Raw genomic sequence first — 21877 nt, 5'->3', positions numbered from 1 at the left:
ATCAGCCATAGAGGAAACAATTCCTCTTTGCCCACTTCTCTGCGCTTACATGCTTGATACAAGAAAGGCAGTGAAGAGTTAATTTGCTAGATAGCGTGGCTCTTTATGCAGTAAGTCAATAGGAACAGCTCTGCGTTTGTAGGCACGTGTGATTCCACCTGAGGTAGAAGAGCAGCTACCAGGTAGTCTCTGTACAGCTTCTCTCATTTCTCTCTTGTGCTGCCAAGTCCTTAGTAGAGGGTGCCCCAGCACTTGTGGTTACGTTTCCAGCATTGTGAAAGAGCAGCCCTGTAGAAAAGGAGGGGTAGTACAAGACCTGCACTGCACTAACGTTGATCCATGGACAGTTTGCTCCCTGGAGTAATGCACTTGTCTGATTTTTTAATAGATCTTTGCACTTTCCATCACCTTCATTTTTATAAGGGAAATACCAGCAGACTGCAAAGTACTGAGAGTTTCCAGCAGGGAGCAGCATTTATTCATTTGTGAAGGAGAAGAGGCTCCAGCCTGAAAGGATCAGGCGCACAAAACTGAAATACAGACTCAGAAATCCCTTGCTTAAGACGAAATGCTTGCAGATGGGTGGACAACAACTAGCGGGGGGGGGGTGTGGCAGGTTAAACAATTGGCACTAGGACTCTCTCATCCTCTTCATCAGTGTGATGCCTCTGCAAGCATGGCTTGGTATTTATGACTAGAGAAGTTGGTTGCTCTCTCAGAGGCAGTGCCAGCAGATGAGCCGTATTAAAACATTTCCATTTAGGGAAAGATTTTCCTCAAGAAGTTCACAGTGTTCTCCCTGGTTCATAATTATTACTTCAGGTACTGGAAAACCAGATTAAGCTGTCACTAATAATGCGTGCCTAATATTATCATGATCCTAATAATATAGCATATTTTGCTCTTAGAAGACTAATAGAATGCTTCACCCATCTAGGATACTGCCTGTTCGGAAAGCTTTTAATTTTAAAAATACCCTTTTAAGGATGTTTCTTACCATGAAATCTTAACGATTTCAAAACCAGTCTCAGAATATCACAACTCGGTAATCAGCTGGAAACTGTAGTAAAAACCCTCTTCGTTACATGCATTTCTATCAACAATTTTATAAAAAGCCTATACCTCACTGACAGCACTTGGTACTGTCGCAATGCTTCCTACCTGTCCTTGTGACAGTCAACCCGCCCTGGCTCTGCACAGCAGCCTCCTGTTGCTGCCCCCGGGAAGTGGCTGTGTCCCAGTGGTGGAGTCTCGGAGCGGGTGAATCAGTCCGTGCAGAGTCAGGTAACTACTATAGTCTACGTAGACATACCCAGGGCTTTAAACCCTCAGGGTACATCACAAGAGCTGTGAAGCTAAAACAGCGTGTGCATGTGTGATACTCTCCAGGATCCTGCGTCTCTCAGCGTGTGCTTAACAGGTACAGCCCGTGCCACTGACACTTCGGGCTGTCAGTCCCCAAGGTAAGAAGATGAAAGCAAGTTCCATCCTACCTCTAACTGATACATTATATAACTTCCTAGTACCTTGGCCTTCCCTGCAGTCAGAAATGTGCATAGGCACAAATTAGTTTAAACTGACTTTTACAGACATGCTTTGCTTTCATCATATTTTTTGTCTTCATGTTGAGGCTAGAGGTTTCTTTTAGTATGATTGTTATGACTATTCAGTTGTCTTAAATAGGTGTTCGCACATGTTCGTTTGCTTAGATTTAGTTTTTAAGTATAAACTTACTTTGTGTAAACTTAACTTTGCATGTCCTGGATTCATAATGCTTGGTTTTGAGATAATAGCAACATTCCTGTAATATTTTTTGACTCCTCAAATTACTATATTCTTTTAGCAGTAACTCCATATTAATGCAGCTTTGTTTCCTGGCATCTCTTACGTGTTTTTAAATAATTAAAACTGCATATATATTCTCTGTATGAGAAACCCCAAGCCAGTACCAGCAGTGCATTTTCACTAGTTGGAAAACTGGTAGACTTAATTCCTTTTAAAATTTCAAAATCAAGAAGTAGATCTGTTGGTACAGAAAACTCTCCGCAAAGCACCAGCCAACACGACGCAAATGGCAGCAACTCTTGCAATACTGGTATTGTGCGGTGACCAATGTACCTTTGTAAATCTCCCTCTTGATTTGCAATGTGGAAACCGAGTACACATCCCTGAATTAACTAAGAGGCTTGTGAACAATAAAGTTAGCATGTGGCTTGAAAGTGGGTAGGAGCAAGGAGCACATACGTGACAAATGGGGGAATAATCATTCTGGGTGGATGGAAAGTCTAACCCAGTGCCTTGGCTCCATCAGCCGCAGATGGAGATTTCCCAGATTTCTGGGGGAGACTGTAGGAGCAGCACAAAGATCTAGTGTTACATGCCCAAGAACTTTCATAGCCTGCAGCATCTTATAGCTTGGGAACTTTCTGAGGAAGAATCTTCATAGCTTCAGCAATTTTTTTCTTCTATAATGGATTCATCTTTTCCTTGAACTCATGGGAACCACGTTCCTACAGTCTCCTGTGGCAAGGAGACCCACAACTCCTTCATAACCTGAGCAATGTGTTGCCCCCCTCATCTGTCTGAACCCATCACAGACTAGCTTCATTTGATACCCCCAATTATTGCACCAGGAGAGTTGACAAAATGTATCCACCTACTCCATTCCACCCCACTTTATAGCTCTCCACTGCCTGCCTCAGTGGTCTCCTTGCTGTGCTGAGGACACTTAGCTTTTCCCTCATGGGAGTGACTCCCTGCAGTGACCAGCCACTAAAAGAGGCACGCCAAGGACACTAACTTCACTTAGGGCTACCAAAGCCATCAGAGCTATGACCATGAACAGCCCTTAAGGATCTGCCCCCTGCGCAAAGTGGAGTCAAGCAAACAACTCTCGAGGAACCTTCAAGCCCTGCTGCCCAAGCTGCACGAAACCCCACGTTCCTTTGTCTGCAGCATATGCTGCAGTGTGGTGTGGTAATAGCTGAACTCGATTTAAATGAACCACAGCCTAGCCACAGCAGCATGGATCTCAGCAGAGGGTAATTTACTCTGCCTCTTAGCAGGGATCCTTAAGGAATCATGACAGGTCCAAATAATCTGTCATAGAGCAACCTGACGAGCCAGAAGTCTCTGGATGCTAATCCCTTACAAACAATAGACTCATTATATGCAAATTAACAGAAGAAGTGGTGATTGGCCACTTCATCTACCCAGACAACCACTCCATTTAAAAGGAACTTTAACTACCCTGAAATCTGTAAGTTTAAAAAATTAAGTGACCACAGTCTGCATCTTTGTTTAAAAACAACCTGATTTCCTCAGACAGCATGTGCACAGATCCCATGAATGCTGCCGACATGGCAAGCTGGAAATAGTGCTCAGTGACTGAAATCATTGGGGGAAATAACAATAAAAATCGATGCAGACACTGAATTTCTTAAACAGCCCTGTTTTTAATTAATTTTAATTCCCTACTCCATTACAGATTTACTTGTTAAATGTCAGAAAATCCATCTGAATCCAAGGAGTGAGTTGTGTATTTGTGGAACAGACATGTGGGCAGTTTTTTTACATTGCTGTTTTCTTACAGAGGAGTCAAAGCTGAACCTGAGGAGCAGGGCAGCAGCTAGACACTGCCTGACAAACTGGAGCAGGTTCCTACCTTGGTTCAAAGTTAAACAAACAGCTCTGTAGTCAACTGCTTTCTGCTTTCTCCAGTTGATATTTGATTGTGGGAAGGTTATGAATTTTCCAATGCCAGTGTGCAAAGCTGATCTTCATTAAAATATTCCATTGAAAATGTTTCATAAGATAGGAATACAAGACTGACGCCAGTCTGTCACAATTCACTAGACCGCTTGAAATCTGGAATCGGCCTGGCAGGTCAGGAGCTGCTGTTGCTGTACTGTTGCCAAATGGAGTCCCGGACAGAAGGTTTGGCTTCTAGATGGGTGGTTTTTTCTGGTGGGGTTTTTTTTGGTGTTTTTTTTTTTAAAGCACACCATGTCAAATGTGTTTATGGTGCTTTTAGGTAGGTAAGAAGCCTGTAGGGTCTTTGTGACCCTGTTTTGCTCATGGTAACAACATATAGGCTAAGTAAATATTAACTTCCACGGGTGCAGCAACAGATAAAAAAAATAGATAATTTTTAAAATTAGGCTTATAGGAACGGATCTGGTTACCCAAATATACACACCTATTTCTTAAAATCTCAGCCGGAGTTCAACAGAAGTTGACTCCCCAACTCACCTCTCCCCTTTACAGCCCAAAATCCCATTCTCACTTTCAGCTTCAGTTCAGAGACACCATCAGTCTGCCATGCTGGAGCACAATAAAGCACAGCTACTTTTTTACACCAGTCGATGGATAAAGCCCAAGGAGCTGAAGCTCATGTGATGCTGTGGCAGTTGCAGTTATAGCATGCTTCAGGAGTGACAGGGAGCAGTTATCCGGCTGCTCATTTTAGTCCTCTGTCCTACATCAGATGTTTTCATAATGGGTACCTTTTTATAATATGTCATCAATTTCAACAACAACAACAACAAAAATTCACATCCCTTTTCCCTGTGAAAAAGTCAACATAATTGGCAGGCTCAAGACATCTGCAGCAGATGTGGGCATTGGTAAATATGGGATTCACCTGTGTTCCTATTCTGTTCCCATTTTTGAGGGTTTTTCCATAAGAAAGTGCTCAGCACACAGGCCCTCAAGCACCAGTGCTGTTACATCAGTGATGATCATACCATACAGCACACAGAACACTTTGCAGGCTTTTCCTAATTAAGACTAACACTAAACAGCTATTTCAGCTGTACACATAGCATAGGGGAATGTGACTCAGCCTACATAAAAAAATACTTCGCACTTACATTGTGCTCTCCTTCCAAGGATTTTAGTGTGCTTTCCAATATCCCTGGGTGCTTATTGAAGGAACAATTTCCCCACGCTTCCTGATGGAAACATTGGCAAAGAGGTTGCAGACCCAATTTTCAGATGTTTTCAGTGCAGAAATATGCGTGCACGGTGCAGGCATATCGCTGAAAACAATTCTTAATTTCACTAACTACACATGCAGATGACCAGCCAAACACATGAATGGTCGCTTTAATCCACATCCAGCTGTTGTTTGGCCAAAATAAACATTCAAAAGTGTATGTATATTTGTAACCCCTCAACTCCGGAACGCTTGGCTTTAAGATCATGAAGGAAATCTGTGGGTTTATTTGGTGCAGCCTTGCAGACAGCTTCAGTGACCCTGCCTGTTTTACTGCCCAAACTTGGTCTTTTTTCACCAAAGCCATGCATGTTCTTGTATCTACTGAAGGGACCCTTTAACAGACATCCTTGGTGATGCTGTTACCAACTAGTGCAGTGAGGATCTTTGTGATGGGCAGGAAGCATGCATGCTGAGAAGTCCCACACTCTGGCAGACCCACCTCAGACTCAGGGCAAAGTATGAGCTGGAAAGACAGATTCCTTTTTATGTCACAAAGGTTTGCAGAAGAAAATATTTTCCCATAATGCAGAGTTCTCCTTTTCTTTTTTTGCCCTACTCATTTTTATGATATTCTGAGTAATTTCCCATTTTAAATTCTTTTTCTTCCCTCCACAGGCCAGCATCCCCAAAAGTATCATATTCATCCTTCTTCTGACTGGATTTTTGAATGATTGTTTTGGAGTCTGGCTTTATCTCCCTTGAGTCCCATATCTAGGGATCAGCAAACTGGCTCATATAACTTACAAACTGACCTGAACCATAATTCTGAACTAAGGAAATGTTTTGAGGTTAAAAAAACCCAGTGTACTTTTCACAGTCATACACCGCTCTGCTTCCACCTCCTTGAATCAGCTAGAATGCCAAATGACGCCAGGTTACCTGCTGCCTCAGGAGTTTGGGTACGGTTTTGAAAGCTCCATGAGTTTACAAAGCATCTGATTCTTGAGTTCATGTTTCTGCACCAAATTATCGATTGTTGGTGACTGTCATGGAGGGTTTTTTTCCCTTTTCTCTTTGTCTTTCATTCAGTTGTGCAATAACATCTAATTCCTTTTGTGTTTGGAACCAGGGTGGGGAGGCACTTGGAAAAAGAAATCCAAAGTAATTAATGAAAAGAAGAACTCTGTATTTGATCTTGACTTCCAAAATCCAGCCCTTCCAAAAAACCCAAACTCCACAATATTCTTGCAACGTCCACTGTGTCTTTTATCCCAGGCAAGAAATTCTGTGTGGTTTTCTGCTCTGTCCCCCTGTTGCAAACTTGTAAAGATACGCAGTTCATAACATCTTTATTGAGATAGCAACTATAAATAAAGCTAATCCAAAGTCTTTCTCTATCTCTTTCCTGTCTTCACCCTCACATTAGGTGGGTTTAATATCACACAGCTCCACACCTCTGAGAAGACATAGATGCTTCGCAGAATCAATGGTTGGGTATTGCTACACTGCCATTTGTTTTGCCTCATTTACCTAACATCTAATCTACATTGCTCACTTCTTTAGAGGACGATTGTGTGAACACGCAAGCTCCTTCCCTAAAGGTGAAGAGAGGTAGTAGAGAATCACCACAGTAGTTTTGTGGGGCTTATTTGTTCAGAAAATACAAGGTAACCTTTCATTTTTATTAGTTATATTTCAGTTAACAATGACACCACTGAAATTCTCTCCTTACGCTATGTATAAGTCCTTTTCATGATAGAGTGTTTTTTCTTAAACAAAGGGCATTTGTAGACAGAGTTTCATTAAATCAAAAGAAATACATGTTATTGTCATTTTCTGGGATACAAATTATTTCTGCTTTCACTGAAGGGGACAGGAGTTTAGCCTTTGATTTTAAGGGGAGTAGTCTCAGGTGTTCAGCTACCACAGCAGTTTCAATGTCTGCTAACATTACTTTTTTTTTTTTTTTAAAACAGATGTGCATCTGTTTTCATGTCAGATTGTGTACACCAAGTTAACGAGGCTTATTTGTAATGTATAGCCAGGTGGATGTGATGTTGCTGAAATAAAAGATGTTCCAGTAGTTGAACAAGGCATCCAAAGTGATAAAATCAAAACCGGCTTGTCAACTAGAAGTCATTTTAAACATGGTAGTCTGACAAAGCATTACCCTGATGCCTGTCTTTCTCTGGCTCTGGCTTTACAATCATATTAAAATGTGAGAAAATAAATCAACTGATGGCCAGTGTCTACAAATTATTCTTTAAGATATCACTCCTGCTTTAACTATTCATCTAACTTAACACACCTGCTGTTGTACCCATCAGCTCTGTTAAAGTACTTTCCTTTCTGTACTATCTGCCCATAGAGTAACTACTCAGAGAAGACACTTAGCAACACTTTAAAATTTATGGACATAGGTCAAAACTATCAGGCATGACCTTGCCAGCAGTTATATGACTAATACTAAAATACTGCTCACCTAAATGGAGGTACTCATATTGGCAACTTTTTTCAAGGGTTGCGGATCCAGGATCAGGATCTTCTGAGTATTCATTTGATGGGACAATTTTAGCATTTTAGGTTCACCACTTGTAAGCGAAGCATCTTTTTTATATATTAAGACGCACTGTTGGGTTTTGGCTTTGATATTTGAGGAAAAATAGGAAAGTTCACAGATTTAATAGAATAACTGTAAGACTAAAGTGTTTTTCAGAGGAACTCACCCATGGATATTCCTACATTTCAGCAGTGTTAATTCAATTAGTCTGAAACTAATTCAAATAGAGCATTACTGTCCACAATGGTGGAAGTTCTAGGATCTTCCTTTGAAAGCATTTTTATCCCCATGAAAACTGAATGCCAAAAGCTAACTTAAATTTTCCTGCAGCAGTTTACAGAGCCTGATCCAATTCCCACTGAAGCTAACAGAGCCATTTCAATTACTCCTCCAGTAAGAACAATTTATTATGACAGTGTCTCACTCTTCATTGATCCCTGTTCAATTTGTCTTCAGCAATAATCCCCCCACTCCCAATCTCTGTGTTAAATTGCTACTGAACCAATTTCCCTCTCTTTACCTATTCTTATCTATTTCATGATTTCTTGTCCTTCAAACCACTACATATTGTCCTTTGCTGGACCCTGTTGATTGACTTCAACTCAGTTTGCCAAGATGTAATTCTAAAGTTGATTGGATTTTCAGTCCTCCCAGATCTCCTTCACTCACAAGTTGAAGTCTGCTATTGTCAGCAAGGTAAATATTGGGACTTTAAGTTGCTGGCAAATGAAGTAGAAAAATGTATGCAGTCTGGGATTACTGGAACTTTGGGAGCTTTTTTTCTTGCATCTTTGCTTTATGGATGGCAGGAATAACGTAAGAGAAAACTCAGAGCCACTTTGTCATTCACGCCTTTGGCAGTTGATTCCCTTAGAAAAGCAGCTGCTACTGCTAAACTTCTTCATCGCCAGTGAATATCACTAAAAGAATTTCTGGAGGTGCAGGATGTAGGGGAAGAATAGGTACTCTAGTTCTTGACTGGCGAATGGTATCGTTCCATTTGCAATTAACTAAGGACTACCAAAGAAAATACCTTGGCATGATGATTTAGTAATCACTTAAACATCCTGTTGAATTAGGTGTCACAAATGACACTCAGCATTAACCCCGCTATAAATTGGAGGGAGTTTTAATAGCTAGAAACCTATTATGTCCAATATTAACACAGAATTTTAGATCCTCAAAGTCCTGGGCAAATAATTGATAGTCTTAGAGTTGCCCATAAATCTGTTTCAATATCTTCTCATGGCTATCACTCTCAGTGTACAGCACTCTCTGCTGTACACAAATACAGTGCTCACTTTGAGAACACTGTAGGCTCACATTCATAATTAAGGTGTTCCAGCTGAAGACGTTTATAGAGGCCACAGTGACAGGTCCAACAGCACTGCCGGTCTCTGTGCGATGGTGTAAGAACAGCTGTCAGGAGTCAAACAAAAGATCTGGTGGCCAAACTCTGTCAACAGACAGTAACAGAGGCCAAGAGAAGAGTCCAAGGGAAGGTCAAGTATATAGTGATGATTCCCCAGCCTCCCCTTCCAGCCTACAGCAGTCTGCAGCTCAGCAACCTCCTTTCCAGAAGAGGGATCTATGTATTCAATAGCCCTTGAGGGATTTCTTTCCTTTTCTTTTCCCACAAATTTGGCTACTCAAGTTAGAAGCTACGTAAACCTTTTGGCATCCGCCACTGACCATACAACTGTGTGTTCCTCAGATTCAATAGTAATGGATGAAAAAATGTCATCTTCTCTTTAATCAAAACTATCACTCATTCATTTAATTTTATGTTCTCTACTTCTAATGCAGCAACAGAGCGAACAGCCATTTCTTACTTACATTATTCACTGGTTTATAGACACATGTCTTAGCTACCCTCATTTATCTCTTTTCCAAGCTGAAGAGTCCTAGACCATTTTTTCCTGATGTTAAAGCTCTGTCACACATTTGATCATCTTTGCTACTCTCCTCTGAATCTTTGTTTTTACTAATACATGCTCTTGAGATGGGGCATGTGAACTGCATGAATTCCTCTGTAGATGTACTGTGCACTTACACTGTAGAAAAATGAGTATTTTTCTCTTGTTCTTCATTTCTTGACATTCCATTTGGTTTTGAGAGCACTCAGGCCATGCGTCTCTTGCTTTTAGTTGGAGCCTTGCTATTCTTACATACATCTACACTGAAAGATGATCCATTTTAAATAATCGTATTTATTTTGACTATCTGGCATTAAAACAACAGTGAGAATAAGGTTTCAGTTCCTACTGGCAGCTTGAGTTTGCCCTCTGCTTTCTCTGTTGTCTCCAAGTCAAGTGTCTGACCTAAATTGCCCTTAATTCGTTCTCATTTTAACCTAAGGTAGCCAAGAGTTTGCCACTCCAAATAAAGATTTTGTGCTTCTCAGCACGCGTCTTCCACTGAGCTCAAACATTTTTGTTTTCTCACTTCAAAAGCTCACAATAGCAATACTGATCAAGGACTTTTTTAAAAGAAAACATTTTAAATCAACGGTTGAAAGGATGCATTGGACACATAAAGATGTTAAAATTACAAGCAGTTGACAGACCTAATTAGTCTCATTATTTTGCGCTTCACAACGTAAATTGTGTTCTACGTCCCCAAGATTTTAGCTAGGAAGAACATTTTTTTCAGCAGGGTTTGGCTGGTAGAGATTCTACCATGGACTATGTTAATCTATTCAGTCTTTGAATAAATTATTCAAGCTATTTCAAGGCAGGATTAAATTATAGCAAAGTAAGCATTTTTATGTATTCTTGCGCACTTACACTCTAAGCAAGAGGCCTTTTGTTTCAGCTAAACCATACTCACCTCTCAGATCAAAACAAACACAAATTCTATGGATCAAAGAGCACTAGTACAATGGCCTCTGAATAAGATGTGTCACTAACCAAATGAAAACAACATCTGACAACAGCTGTGGAATTTGAATGATGCACAGGTGAGCCCCAGTAGAGTTCAAACATGGATATCATCTGTAGGTTAAAGACAACACAGTCTAATTGCCTCACTGTGTTTCTCACCAGCCTGAGAATGGGAAGGGTCTGAGGGAACAAAGTGTTGATGCACAGCAGCGAACCTTTGAAGCTGATGATGAATTTACAATAGTACCATCTGGTCATCTGGGTGAGGAAAGAATGCAATCGTTCTGTTTCTGCCCCACTCACAGAGAAATGCAGGCTTTGGTTTAAAAATGATTGATGACAGGCAGAAAGATGAGGAGATGCTTAACCATCAGCTTTTCTTGGTTGCCTCTGGAAGAGGAATGTCTGTATTTAGGCTACAGCATTTTCAAGTTCTGTTTTGTTAGTTAGATGTGTTTCCATTTTCAGGTAGCCGTGTGAAGCTCCCAAAGGAATCAGGACATCCAGGGGTAACACAGGCCCACCTCCTGTAGAATATCTTGGCTTTTTCATCCACAAAGGACTTAGCCAGTGCTCCAAATTTGAAAGCTGTTCACATTGACTTAAAATTAATACTTCCTTCTGGCAACAAATATTCAATTCTTGTTCCAAATATTGAAGCATTATAAATACTAATGATGAAGATATGACATGAAAGCAGAACAACCCTTTTAAAAAGATAATTAAAAATAAATATCTTAATGAAAAGCCAAAGTCACACTATCACTACCACCATTTCCTTGTCTGATATCAGGCAGCTCTGATCAACTATCAGTCTTGATGGTAGCCATCTGCATTGGTCAACCAAATGGCCACTGATTTTTCAATAAGCTGGAAGGAAAAGTCAACATCTCTCCCATGCTGGCTTTTCTCTGGGGGGATCTCTTCTTGCTCAGATTTGGCATTTATACTCTGTTCTTCTACTAAAAGAATTACAAGCGTGAAATAGAGTGGAGAACATCAGATCACCAAGGTCATGTGATGAATGAGGCTATTAGAGCAATTCGATGAACAGTTATTGAGTTTTATCTGTCTTGCTTGGTAAAATATAATTTTAAGTAGTCTCATCTATTTCACCATACCCAATTACTCTGCAGGTCAAAGTTGCAGAAAATATTTAGAATAGTAACAGCATGAAAACTGCACATATGGGCATCAGATTACTTGTAAACATGTTTTGCCTAGCCTATACAGGAGAATATTGCAAAAACCCTGCAGTAAGGGTAAGTTTCACTTGACCTAAGAATGTCTATCAAATGATGAGGAGTTTAGTTTAAGCCAACTCTCCAAGCATATTCTGTAACCAAGGAAAAGAGCCAGACTCCTCCAATAAGACATCATTCCCTCATAAAATAAGGCTCTAAAATAGGTGAGAAGAATCAGTCTCTGCAGATTTCTCCCTCTCCATTGCCCAAAGAGATGTTTAGCTCAGACACAACACCTAATGTCTTGATGGCTGAAATCATCCTGCTCCCAGGGACTGAGCAATGGCACTTAGCATTTCACATTGATTCACGTCAAACGATTCTCACTGGAAGACACAACTGGAACTATAACAAATGAGCTCTGCAGGAATGCACCCACCCTGAAATAGACCCAGGCTTCCTATCGCACAGCTCTAGGAATGCTTTGCTTACAGCGAAGTCCTTGCAGTCAGGAAAGCCAAGATCATATGGGGCTGTATTAGCAAAAGTGTAGCCAGCAGGCTGAGGGAAGTGTTTATTCCCTTTGGTTCTAGAGTGGAAGCTCATCTCAAGTGCTGTGTCCCACTCTGGGCTCCACTGTACAAGCAACGCCAGCAAAGTGGAGGAAGTCCAGCAGAGGGCTATGAAGGTGATTAAGGGGCTAGAATAAAGAGGGACATACAAGAAGGGGCTGAGGAAACTGGGATTTTTCAGTCTTAGGAAGGCTAAGAGAAGACCTTATTGCTGTTTTCATCTACCTTATGAAAGGATATAGAGAAGTTGAGCCAGACTCTTCTCAGTGGTGCACAGTGGAAGAATGAGACACAAGGGACATAAATAACAGCAAGGGAAATACAACATAGTCATAAGGTAAAAATCATCATAATGAGAGTGGTCATGCACTGGAACAGGCTGTCTAGAGAGGCTGAGGAGTCTCCATACTTGGAGATATTAAAAATTCAATGAGCCAGGCTCTGAGCAACCTGACCTAAGTTGGCTCTGCTTTGAGTAGAAGGTTATGTTGGATGATCTCCAGACTTCCCATCTAATCTAAATATTTCTATGACTCTATGCAGTGTTTGTCAAAAAAAAAAAAAAAGTTAATTTTATGGTTTTTAAAGAATGGTATGGAATGTGATACTAAAAAGATAGGGTATACAAAGCCAAGGTAGAGATTCAGGTTTGGTCATGTGTGTAAGATCGATCTCACCTAACGTTAGCTGTCCAAAATGTCAGTGTGCATTCTCATAATGGAGACAACTCTTCCCTCTGTTATTAAAAGACAGACAGACCTCAAGGATGGGAATTGTCTGAACTATTTCAAACACTCATCTTGTAATGCAGTGAGATTCTCCCTGGATGTCAGTCTTCCTATCAAGAGATCCTAGATGACTATCTCGAACTAGCCACTACCTTTTAGGTAGTTATTGGGGAGGATAAAACCCATTCTTGTGTCAAACAACAGGAACATATTCAAATAAATATAGAAATGAGTGACAAGAGTTATTAAAAGGAAAAGTCTTTTCAGAAGAGAGGAGAGTAAAAGTAATAAACACGAAGGGACACAAATATTTCAGGTCCTTTCACATCCTACAGTGGACTTTCAACAAAACCAAAGAGAAAATTCAAACTGTTAAGAGATACGTCATCTTCCCACAGTGCATAACACAGTGGAATTCACTGCCAACAGGCACCATCGAGCCAAAGAGGAAACATAAATTAAATATTAACAACTTCTTTTCTGAGATTATATGATCTTAAAATTATCCCAAGCAAAATTACTTTGGCAATGCTGAAGTTAAGACAAAACCAGCAACCAATCAAATACATATTAATATGACAAACTATCCAAAGTTACTTTAACAGGCAGCAGCACAAAATAATCAGTTTAAGACAATGTGCTTTGGCTAATAAATAAAACTAGAAAAGATCCCAGACTAGGCACAGGAACATTCATTCAGCATCTTCTAAAAAGCCATATCGAATAAACAGCAGGCTGGCGGTTACATTAAATTAAAAACAAAAAGCAAAAACTGAGCCATCACAATACAAGTGACTTATTGATATGAGCTAGGAAATTCCTTGCATATTATCCCATAGGTGGTTTGCTCTCCAACATATCTGCTACTGACCTCTCTGTTGTTAAAGCTAAATATTGAATTAAATGGACTAAAATGCAAAGGTGTGATCTAGTATAGAAATTGTTATGTTTCTGTGTCTAAATAATTTTTAAAAATAACTCTGTATTTTAATCTCTCCGTTTTCACTAAAAATATCTTTCAGTCATATCTCTTTCCAATTTTAAAAACAAAATCTTTTTCATATACACTTTTATTCTATAAATTGTATAGACAGTTCAAATCAGCTAGGCCATTAAAATAATCTAATCCTTCCACCATACAAAAATCTACACCAGCTCTTGAATTTAGTCAAATGTTGTCCTTGGGAAGGGGTGGTCAACATGGACCTACTCTAGTTTGCCAGATTTCTCTACGCAATGATCTGATTCCTGTTTCCAGCCTCCCTATAGTCCCTCAGATGTAGTTAAGGGCCAAGAACAGCTTGTGCTTCGCTGTCTGCTGCCTTCTTTTAACAGATATAGGGTTCCTCTTCTGTCATAAGGCTCCTTTTCTGTCAAAAGCACATTCAAATTAAATTCAGATAGAGTTAGGTACATGAATAGAGTCCTCTGGCCTGCTAAACAGTGGGGGAAATACCGAGTTTTTCAGTGATATGGCAGCTGCAAGTCCTCCATAAGGTGAGGCAGAAGCAGGCTTCAGCTGCGTGGTGCACACACATCCTCCACATGGCTGGAAATACTCATAGGATGGTGGAGGACACCTGGATTTTGTTTCTGTGAGCAGTACCAGCTGTGTCACAAAAGGAAAAGTGGCTTATTTAAATAAATCAGGCTGGAAATAATTTAGTATAAATTTGCATAAACCCTTCCTAGGATTAAAGTCCTCACCATTAATATGAACTTACTACCTGCTTGCACTCTGCTCACTGCAGCTTCCTGGCACTGGATCTGTTAAATGTCCTTTCAGGACTACTTTGCAAAACACTGCTTTGCCGAATACAGTCTCCCACCCTATGAGTACAAGGTCCCTTTTCCTAAACAGTCTGTGGCCTTCTATTAAAGCCTGGTAGCTGGACTGTATCCGGTTTATAACAGGAATCACAGTGCCCTGTAAACAAGAGTTAGCCTCAACATAATTTTTCTCCTGAGCATCTTTGTTCTGCCTGCAGAGTTTCTTTTAGCAGTCGTTTTACCTCTTCTAAACTATTGATAAATACCTTAAGCAATATTGATCTGAAACAAGTTCCTGCAGGAACTCAGGAAGAGCAGCCCTGTGGTGGGTTGACTCTGGCTGGACACCAGGTGCCCACCAAGCCGCTCTGTCACTCCTTTCTTCACCAGAACAAGGTGGGGGGGAAAGAAAATGAGATGGAAAAAACTTCCGAGTCAAGATAAAGGCAGTTTAATAAAGCAAAAGCAAAGGCCTCATGTGGAAGGAAAAGAAAACAAAATATTTATTCTCTACTTCCCACCAGCAGGTGATGTCCAGCCACTTCCTGGGAAGTAGGGCTTCAGTACACGAAGCAGTTGCTCCAGAAGACAAACGTGGTAATAACGAATGCACACACACCCCCACCCGCCTTTCTCTTAGCTTTTATTGCTAAGCAGACGTCATATGGTACGGAATATCCCTCTGGTCAGTTTGGGTTAGCTGTCCTGGCTGTGTCCCCTCCCAAGGTCTTGCCTACCCCTAGCCTACTGGTGAGGGGGGAATGTTGGGAGAGACACCCTTGATGCCGTGTGAGCACTGCTTGGCAGTAGCCAAAACATTGGTCTGTGACCAACACATTTCTAGCTACCAATACAAAGCACAGCACTGAGGGCTGCTATGGGGAAAATTAACTCCATCTCAGCCAGACCCAATACAAGCTCAAACTGACAGTTTTATTAATAATACTGTGTTTCTGCAGTTCTTCATACTCTAGGTTAAAATAACTATGTTGCTGCTTTTTGACATCAGTTGCCACCTTCCACTGTCTTCCCAGATTACAAATGCAGATTTTAGTTTCTGTGCAGAGGTGATTCCCAAGGGCACCAACATGAAGATGCAGCCCTCAGGAAGCAGAAGTCGGCGAGTGACAGCTGCCACAGCTTAAAATTAACATATCTGCAACAGCATGAGAGAAGAGGGCTGAAAACTGCGCTGTGGACATTAGAAATCCAGCTAAGGTACAGCTGATGTAAGTAGCAGCCTGCACGTCCTACCTAGTTTGTAAAGAAAGTTGGGCAACTCTGCAGGTGAGTAGGATACCTATGGTATGAGGACCCCTCACAGGTGAACAAGCCAAGGTGCAATGCAGACTTCTGCATCACTTATTTCTGCTTGATTTTTGTCTGTTTTCCCCCAGGCTCTCCGAGGCACTTGGTATGAGGGTCAGTGTTGCTCAGTAGCATGTCATTGTGCTTTGGAACCTTTCACTGTAAGAAATTATTTCAGAGTTAGAAAAATCAAAACAATGTAAAGTTTCAATAGCAACAATCTGCTGGATAAATCGAGCTTAAGGGAGTGGAAGAAAAATTTACTAATCACCCTTTACTATAAACCCCATGACAAACCCTTCCTGGATATGAGACCATTCCTACCACTTTTTATATCTAGGTAACACCAATAATTGGGGCAGCCTTCTTACTCGTCACAGCCTTGAAGACTCTACATAGCTTATTTTTCGTAGCCTGTTATTTCCTCCTGTTTACTGGCAAAATTTGAAGAGGCAGCAATGAGTAAGAAATAAATTATGGCTAGGATAATAGCCAGTCTGACATCATATTTATCTAAGTGTAATTTTTATTTTAATAAAAATGGTCACAAATCAAATGTGGTGTCTGCTCTACATCAGAGAAGAAAAGAGAGTTGCTTATAAATAACCGAAATATTTCCGAATTCTAACAGTTGCTGCAGTTCACGCAACAGGTTGACTGTTCTGTGATCTCTTTGCATACTTTTAAACACACTGATGTCTGTGGGTTTTTTAAGTCTGTCATGCATGTAACAGGAATTTTGCAAAGCCAAATTGGCAAGCTGGAATACTGCTGAATATATTTTATCTGGCATACAATTCATAAGTCCACGCACTACTTTTTCTCTTCCTCAGCCAACAGGTGTGTCAAAAATTTGTATTTTACAATATGTTTTGACTAATAAAGCATCCATAGTCTGCGGAATCTTAAAGATTATACCCAGACAAGAGTCACTTTGGTTCAGTTTTTTAATGTCCTGTACCAAATGCAGGCTTTCAGATGTTGCTGATCCCCACTGTAGACAATACTGTACAAGACTATTCGCCACACTCTTCATATTTGTCAACATTTAACCATTTCAAGTAGTATTATTATTTTAAATTACTTTAAAGTGTTGATTCAAATTAGATTTGAATCTAAGGGTTGGGAAAAAAAGCTGTATTTGATTTTCCATCTAATTTATTGAAAGGTTTCCAGTAAGAAATTTGACATTTCAATTTTTAAAAACTAGATAGATTTTTACTAATATTTGGACAAAAAAAACCAGAAATGTGAAATTAACTTTGTGTAGTGATGATTGGCGATGGATGACTAGGACCATTAACCATTTGCAATCCAGAAAACAACAGGTATGACTGCAGGATGTATAGTTTCCAAGCAGAACAGAAAAACGTTAACGCCATTATGCCCATGTGAGACCTTAGCCAAAACAAAGAGCCATATGCTACTCTCCCTGTTCAGAAAAGAATAATCCATGCTGTAGCAGATAATGAGTGTATCTAGGACATATGGATTAGTGAGGAAAATGGTGTATCTACCTTCCAAGAAAAAAATGCAAACTTGGTTTAGCAGAACAAATGAAAAAATAATATAGCTTATTTATGAGGATATGATTGTTGTCCAGAAGTTCTTTAAGAGAGGAGAGGACAGGCAGGGGAAAATAATTAAGATACCAGGCAACACTCACATTAAAACTAGGAAAGTAAACTTGCCATAAATACATTCTGAAGAAAATCAGAAGAAGGTTTTTTACCGTCAGAGAAAAGAAATTCTGACTCAATGCCTATAGGAAGCCTGCCTGGGAACAAAACTCACTTGCTTTTAAGTTGTAGATTGAGCAGCTCAGAATACATACTGTCTTTGACATTAAAGAATTGCGCAAAATGGCCCAAGGATGTACAATCTTCTGCAGTTCTGTGAAATTGTTTGTACTTAGAAAACTGCATTGCTTCTGCAATATATTGAAAACTAAAGCTTTCAACCAGTTCTTATTGCTTTTCCTAAAGAAGCCATAATTTAAAGGAAAAAATTTGGTACATAAATAGGACTACTTTGATAGCAGAGCCGATCTGGAACAAAATGTGATAATTTGTGCTGCCATCATTCACCCAGCGCTACTCAGAAGACTCAAATGTCTCTAAGTCATTGGCTTGGGACTCTCCACACATATAAGTCTATTTGCCTATAGGGGAAAAGTTTCATGGACTTTGTGTCACTGTAGAAGAGGTTATAATTAGATATAGTTGCAGTTTCAGAGAACAACTACTCAAAATCAGTCAGTAAGATACTGATACTATTATTCATATTTCATGCATATGAATGTATTGAAACTATTGTTCTGCAATTCCATGTTAGTGCAACATGAGCATCATTTTTCACTGAACCAAGTATTATAAAATTCCTTTTGAGAGTTATATTCTTAATGTGGAAAAGTGAGAAACTGTCACCAGGGAATTAATATAGTTCTCCTGGAAAAGGCCAGTATTTCAGATTATGTGCAGGTAGATCCATTAGGTGCAATTAAAAGGTCTAGCCAGTTTGACTAGGATCCCTGGGCACTAGTATAAATACGTTCAATTCAAGGTATCTGGAACTATTTTGTGGGCAGTCCCATGCCTGTCTGCTGTGTCTGCAAAGGCAGGAGTCAGAGCCTGCAGATGCTGTAGCACCGTTTCCCACCTGAGATGGGGATACGCCTTGAGCAGACAGCTCTGGACTCGTGAGTCCAAATGCTAAAAGAAGAGATCCAAAAGACAATCAAATTATGTTTACAGAAAGCAGAGAAAAACCCCAGAAATCTCATTAGGTGGCTATTTGAGAAATAGTAAAACCTTTTAATAGGGCTGGGCAAGATAACATCTGTGGGTAGAGAGAATACCCTTGCTAGGCCATGAGATAGATCTGGGCGAAATGGAGAGGCTTCATCAGATCTGAAACAGAAGAGTAAAATTCAAGTTCAGTATTGGCTGAGGACCTGACAGGACATGCAGACTCATGTCCACTAATAGCAAGAATTCAAAAACAAAGCACATGCACGTAGTCAGATTTCTGGCAAACAAACAAAGGGACCAGCCTTTCAACAGCAGTATCTAGTGGAGGCTGAGCCGTTGGGGAATATGGTTTTAAATAATTTATTTAAACAAGACAAGATTCTGATCTCATTAGACTGGTGAAAATCCAAAGTAATTCCAAAACCTTCTAGGCTGGGGTTCAAAAAACCTTAATATCAGAAGGAAAAAAAAAAAGAAAAGAGATCTCCTTTTTCAATAATATTGATGTAAGAATTCTGTTTGATCTTTGTGGACATATGCTTCAAACATTGTTTCCTTTTATTAAATAGGAAGCTTTTTAATTTTTTCTATTTTTTAAAGGACCATCTTTATTACTTTTTCATTTTTGCTCTCTCACTCTTCCAAGTTATTTGGAGTTTTTTGTTTTCTGGTTCCACCCTTGTCAATAGATTTATAACAAAGTTTGCTGTATATGAAGATCAAAGCATTCATCCTCAATCTAGCACAATTATCAGAAGTGAAAAACAACATAGAAAAAAACAAGTATAAAGGTTTCTTAAGAAGCTGGGTGGGTGGGAAAGATGGAGATTAATTCTGCAGTTTGTAGTAGGACACAGACTGGCAGCTGTCTTTGCACTAGGGAATGCCAGTTACACATGGAGATCATGAAGCACATGTTCTTCCAGAATCTCTGAAGATGTCACAAGCCGTTCTCCAGGCCCCTCTCTACCACCCCTGAGCCACACCAGCTGCCTCCTTCCAGCCCTGCTTCAAAAGCCCCAAGCTTGTAAACTTTGTGCCTGGAAGCAATTGCATTGACCTCACTGAAATTTTCCACATGCATGTCTATGGATGCTCTACAAGGTCTACCTGCAAGGTTGGACCCAAGCCCCATTTGCTGCAAGCTCTTTACTTGTATAAGGCATATGAAATGCAAGTACACCCACAGGAGCTGGGGAACAGAGTGTCTGCAGCCAGGCCATGTGCCCTGAGGCAAGGCAAGGGGCTCCCCAGTACTGACCTGGCAGCACCGACCAGCAACAAGCTCTGCGGCTTCAACACGTCACACTCCTCCTGCCCACTCTATCTGCCCAGCCTCAAAAGTGGAGGCCAGCCTGTAGGCACCGAGTCTGCTCTGCAGGCAGGAGTCCCACTTGTATCTCTGACGAGCTACTTGAAAACGAGACAGCCGCCTCTTCAAACTCGTCTTCAATTTCTAATGAATGATTGATTGTTTTTAAACTAGTGCATTGTATATTTTGGGAAAGAATTTATGATTTACCAAAAAAATTCCTACTGAAATAAAGCCAAATGGAGACTGGTCTGGGCCAAGTTGCTCAATGTTCACGAACAAGAACATGTTTTTCTTTTTCTTCCTTTCTTGTTTTATGCATGTTTCTGGACTAATTTCATCAACTGTCAGGAGTTAAATACCATTTCAGAAAAGGGTTTATTATTGTAATTTCCTCAATTATTCTGTTTGTTTCTGCTATGGTGTCTTGAAACAAAATCAGTCAGCTAAAGTACTAATGAAATATTTTCCCCTGCTGCTCCATGTGAAGGGCCCAAGCCTTCAAGGTGCTACATTTTCTGAGCCAGTTTGAACCTTGGAGACTGTGACCTTAAATGAGGGCTTTTTTCTGCATGCTGCATTACTGCTTTCTGAGGGACGTCACTGTCTTTAGTTCACAGTCAGCTCATGCCCCCAGATCATACCCAATGGCATGGCAGTGCATGATATGCAAGACAGGAAGCCTAGGAGAAATAAAACTAAAAGCAAGAGCCCTTTTTTGTCACATCAACAAAGAAGAAAAACAGACCACATATGGTAAGTGATGAGAGCAATCTAGCTTAAATACATAGCTAGATAATGGATTAGCTTGGGCAAATGTAGGTGGTCATCTAACAGCATGTGTCTTTTGAAATGTTAAATGCACATTTAAATATTCAGAAATTTCTGGTTTTAAAGCTATATTTTTAATAGGAGAGAAAAGCAATTGTTTTCCACATAAGAGCTAAGCAGAGCAGAACCCAGCCTCTAGCAAATGGGACATGCTGGGCATGTAGGCCCTGCTCTGACACCACAGAGGTCTGTGGAAAGCTCTGGATTGACCTTCTGGGGCATTGGATGAGGAACCTGGCCAAAAATGATGGTGGAACATGACAACACACAGCGACATCAGGCAGCCGTGGCACTCCTTTGCCTTCCCCCCCAAAGCGAGACTGGAACACAATGCGTGACAAAGGCACAGAATGAGGCAGCCAAAAATTCATGAGCCTCAGATGTTTAGAGCGTGACATCTGCTTCTGGCTCAAGCAATTCTTACGTTGAATTCAGTTGCCTTTCCTCCAAGACACCCAACAGCAGATAACCTCAATTTATTGGTTCCCATTTCCAATACTGTTTATCTTAAGTATAAGCAGAGATTATTTGGCGCACAATAGAAATGCAACGATTTAAAAATCAAAACTAAGCAAAATCTATTTACGGCTTTGTAATTTCCCTGTGAATCATGAATAACTGGGCCAACGCTTCCAGTGTCAGACATTCAAAATCATGAATCAAGCCTTGAAAACATCATTTGGCTTTAAGAACTCAGATTCTTAAAAATAATAAAAGCTAGATTTTTTTTTAATTAATTTCTCTACATTTTGGCATTTGTACCTCTGCAGTCATTAGAACTGGAAACGTACATCCTTAAAATGCAGCTGAGAATCTCCCTTGTTCACTTGACACCAGGGGATAGGGCTTTAAAGGAGCAACCAACAATTCTGAGTCCAGCAATAAATTCCCAAGACTGGTTTGTGTTTTCACTACTCCACATGGGCAGGTTAAACAGGTATCAAGCATAGATTCTCGTATTAGAAACAGGTTGCACTGAAACAGCTCAATGTTTTGGTGTTTCAGCATATGCATTTCACATACATAACTTTGCTGTCATCC

The sequence above is a fragment of the Phalacrocorax aristotelis genome, chromosome 2 (assembly GCF_949628215.1).
Source record: "Phalacrocorax aristotelis chromosome 2, bGulAri2.1, whole genome shotgun sequence".
NCBI classification, from domain to species: domain Eukaryota; kingdom Metazoa; phylum Chordata; class Aves; order Suliformes; family Phalacrocoracidae; genus Phalacrocorax; species Phalacrocorax aristotelis.
This window is presented reverse-complemented; position numbering follows the sequence as displayed.